Source organism: Sander vitreus, chromosome 20, assembly GCF_031162955.1.
Source record: "Sander vitreus isolate 19-12246 chromosome 20, sanVit1, whole genome shotgun sequence".
NCBI classification, from domain to species: domain Eukaryota; kingdom Metazoa; phylum Chordata; class Actinopteri; order Perciformes; family Percidae; genus Sander; species Sander vitreus.
In genome coordinates, this window is record NC_135874.1 from 29,299,251 (window position 1) to 29,304,250 (window position 5,000).

General features: G+C 32.2%; 1 protein-coding gene across 2 annotated transcripts in view; it reads right to left on the reverse strand.

Moving 5' to 3' along the window:
* The window catches only part of LOC144535301 (uncharacterized), a 34,819-nt gene that overhangs the window by 2,901 nt on the left and 26,918 nt on the right, over positions 1-5,000 (reverse strand). The gene's annotated exons all lie outside the window — the stretch shown is intronic.

The following is a 5,000-nucleotide window of genomic DNA, read 5'->3' on the forward strand; positions in this document are numbered from 1 at the left end:
CGTGACTTTCCCTGACTTTTTCATGACTTTCCATGACTTTTCCAAGACTTTTCCATAACTTTTCCATGATTTTTTCCATGATTTTTTCCATGACTTTCCCTGACTTTTCCCATGACTTTTCCATAACTTTTTCGTGACTTTTCCATGATTTTTCTATGACTTTTCCATGATTTTTTCCCTGACTTTCCCATGATTTTTTCATGACTTTCCCTGACTTTTCCCATGACTTTTTCATAACTTTCCATGACGTTTCCATGTTTTTTCCCTGACTTTTCCATGACTTTCCCATGACTTTTCCATAATTTTTTACCTGACTTTTCCATAACTTTTCCATGACTTTTAGATGATTTTTCCATGACTTCCCCTGACTTTTCCCATGACTTTCTCGTGACTTTCGTGACTTTTTCATGACTTTCCGTGACTTTTCCATAACTTTCCATTATTTTTTCCCTCACTTTTCCATGACTTTTCTATGACTTTTTCATGACTTTCCCTGACTTTTCCCATGACTTTTCCATGTTTTTTCTATGACTTTTCCATGATTTTTTCCCTGACTTTTCCATGATTTTTTCATGACTTTCCCTGACTTTTCCCATGACTTTTTCATGATTTTTTCCATGACTTTTCCATGATTTTTCCCATGACTTTTCCATGACTTCCCCTGACTTTTCCATGTTCCCCTGACTTTTTCGTGACTTTTCCATAACTTTTCTATGACTTTTCCATGACTTTCCCTGACTTTTCCATGACTTTTCCCATGACTTTTTCATGACTTTCCCTGACTTTTCCATGACTTTTCCCATGACTTTTTCCCTGACTTTTACATGATTTCCATGACTTTTTCATAACTTTTCCCATGACTTTTTCCATGACATTTCCATGATTTTTTCCATGACCTTTCCCATGACTTTTCCCATGACTTTTTCATGACTTTCCATGACTTTTCCATGATTTTTCCCATGACTTCCCCTGACTTTTTCATGATTTTTTCCATGACTTTTTCCATGACTTTTCCATGACTTCCCCTGACTTTTCCCATAACTTTCCCATTATTTTTTCCCTCACTTTTCCATGACTTTTCTATGACTTTTTATGACTTTTTCATGACTTTTTCCATGACTTTTTCCATGACTTTTTCCATGACTTTTTTCCATGACTTTTTCCCATGACTTTTTCCATGACTTTTCCATGACTTTTTCATGACTTTCCCATGACTTTTCCGTGACTTTTCCATGATTTTTTCCCTGACTTTTCCATGATTTTTTCATGACTTTCCCTGACTTTTCCCATGACTTTTTCGTGAATTTTCCGTGACTTTTCCATGACTTTTCCATAACTTTCCATGACTTTTTCTATGACTTTTTCCATGACTTTTTTCCCATGACTTTTCCATGACTTTTTTCATGACTTTTCCATGACTTTTTCCCATGACTTTTTCCATGACTTTTTTCATGACTTTTCCATGACTTTTTCCATGACTTTTCCCATGACTTTTCCATGTTTTTTCTATGACTTTTCCATGATTTTTTCCCTGACTTTCCCATGATTTTTTCATGACTTTCCCTGACTTTTCCCATGACTTTTTCCATGACTTTTCCATGACTTTTTCCATGACTTTTTCCATGACTTTTTCCATGACTTTTTCCATGACTTTTTCCATGACTTTTTCCATGACTTTTTCCATGACTTTTTCCATGACTTTTTCCATGACTTTTTCCATGACTTTTTGATGACTTTTCCATGACTTTTCCATGACTTTTCTATGACTTTTCCATAATTTTTTCATGACTTTTCCATGACGTTTTCATGACTTTTACATGACTTTTTCATGACTTTTTCTCATGACTTTTCCATGACTTTTTTCATGACTTTTTCCATGACTTTTTCCATGACTTTTTTCATGACTTTTCCATGACTTTTTCCCATGACTTTTTTCATGACTTTTTCCATGACTTTTCCATGACTTTTTCCCATGACTTTTTCCATGACTTTTTCATGAATTTTCTATGACTTTTCCATGACTTTTCCATGACTTTTTCCATAATTTTTTCATGACTTTTTCATGACTTTTCTATGACTTTTCTATGACTTTTCCATGACTTTTCCATGACTTTTTCATGACTTTTCCATGATTTTTCCATGACTTTTCCATGACTTTTTCCATGACTTTTCCATGACTTTTTTCATGACTTTTCCATGACTTTTCTATGACTTTTTCATGACTTTTCTATGACTTTTCCATGACTTTTTCCATTACTTTTTCATGACTTTTCCATGACTTTTTCATGACTTTTTCATGACTTTTCCATGACTTTCTATGACTTTTCCATGACTTTTTCATGACTTTTCCATGACTTTTTCCATGACTTTTTCCATGACTTTTTTCCATGACTTTCTATGACTTTTCCATGACTTCTATGACTTTTTCCATGATGACTTTTTTATGACTTTTCCATGACTTTTCTATGACTTTTCCATGACTTTTTCATTTTTTTCATGACTTTTTCATGACTGTTTCATGACTGTTTCATGACTTTTCAATGACTTTTTCCATGACTTTTCTCTGACTTTTTCATGACTTTTCCATGACTTTTTCCATGACTTTTCCATGACTTTTCATGACTTTTCCATGACTTTTTCATGACTTTCTATGACTTTTCCATGACTTTTTCATGACTTTCTATGACTTTTCTATGACTTTTCCATGACTTTTTTCCATGACTTTTTCCATGACTTTTTCATGACTTTTTCATGACTGTTTCATGACTTTTTCCATGACTTTCTATGACTTTTCCATGACTTTTTCATGACTTTTCCATGACTTTTCAATGACTTTTTCCATGACTTTTTTTTTAATGTCTTTCCCATGACTTTTCCATGACGTTTCAATGACTTTCTATGACTTTTCCCATTACTTTTTTCATGACTTTTCCATGACTTTTTCCATGACTTTTTCTATGACTTTTCCATGACTTTTTGATGACTTTTCTATGACTTCTCCATGACTTTATGACTTTTTCATGACTTTTTCATGACTTTTCCATGACGTTTTCATGACTTTTCCATGACGTTTTCATGACTTTTTCATGACTTTTCTATGACTTTTCTATGACTTTTCCATGACTTTTTCATTTTTTTCATGACTTTTTCCATGACTTTTTTCATGACTTTTTCCATGACTTTTTCCATGACTTTTCCATGACTTTTTCCATGACTTTTTCATTACTTTTTCATTACTTTTTCAAGACTTTTTCCATGACTTTTCCATGACTTTTCCATGACGTTTTCATGACTTTTCCATGACTTTTTTCATGACTTTTTCATGACTTTTTCCATGACTTTATGACTTTTTCAAGACTTTTCCATGACTTTTCCATGACGTTTTCATGACTTTTCCATGACGTTTTCATGACTTTTTCATGACTTTCTATGACTTTTCCATGACTTTATGACTTTTTCAAGACTTTTTCCATGACTTTTGTATGACTTTTATGACTTTTCCATGACTTTATGACTTTTCATGACTTTTTCATGACTTATTTCATGACTTTTCCATGACTTTTTTCATGTCTTTTTTATGACTTTTCCATGACTTTTTCATGACTTTTCCATGACTTTTTCCATGACTTTTTCCATGACTTTTTCCATGACTTTTTTCATGACTTTTTCCATGACTTTCTATGACTTTTCCCATGACTTTTCATGACTTTTCCATGACTTTTTCATGACTTTTCCATGACTTTTCCATGACTTTTTCATGACTTTTCCATGACTTTTCTATGACTTTTTTTATGACTTTTTCATGACTTTTCCATGACTTTTTTATGACTTTTTCCATGACTTTTTCATGACTTTTTCCATGACTTTTTTATGACTTTTCCATGACTTTTCTATGACTTTTCCATGACTTTTTCATGAATTTTCTCATGACTTTTTCATGACTGTTTCATGACTGTTTCATGACTTTTTCATGACTTTTCCATGACTTTTTTAGGACTTTTCCATGACTTTAAGACTTTTCCATGACTTTTTCCATGACTTTTTCATGACTTTTTCATGACTTTTACATGACTTTCCATGACTTTTTCATGACTTTCCATGACTTTTTCATGACTTTTCCATGACTTTTCCATGACTTTTCCATGACTTTTTCCATAATTTTTTAAGACTTTTCCATGACTTTTTCCATGACTTTTTCATGACTTTTGATGACTTTTCCATGACTTTTCCATGACTTTTCCATGACTTTTTCATGATTTTTCATGACTTTTTCCTGACTTTTCCATGACTTTTCCATGACTCTTCCATGACTTTTTCAAGACTTTTCCATGAAATTTTCATGACTTTTCCATGACATTTTCATGACTTTTCAAAACTTTTTCATGAACTTTTCCATGACTTTTTCCATGACTTTTTCCATGACTTTTTCATGACTTTTTCATGACTTTTCCATGACTTTTTCATGACTTTTTTTAATGACTTTTCCATGACGTTTTCATGACTTTTCTATGACTTTTCCATAATTTTTTCATGACTTTTCCATGACTTTTCTATAATTTTTTCATGACTTTTCCATGACTTTTTTTCATGACTTTTTCATGAGTTTTATATGACTTTTCCATGACTTTTTCCAAAATTATTTCATGACTTTTCCATGACTTTTTCCATAATTTTTTAAGACTTTTCCATGACTTTTTCCATGACTTTTCCATGACTTTTTTCATGACTTTTCCATGACTTTTTATGAATTTTCCATGACTTTATGACTTTTTTATGACTTTTTCATGACTTTCTATGAATTTTTCATGACTTTTCTATGGCTTTTTCCATGACTTTTCCATGACTTTTCCATGACTTTTTCCATGACTTTTTCCATGACTTTTTCCATGACTTTTCCATGACTTTTTCCATGACTTTTCCATGACTTTTTTCATGACTTTTCCATGACTTTTCTATGACTTTTTTATGACTATTCTATGACTTTTCCATGACTTTTTCCA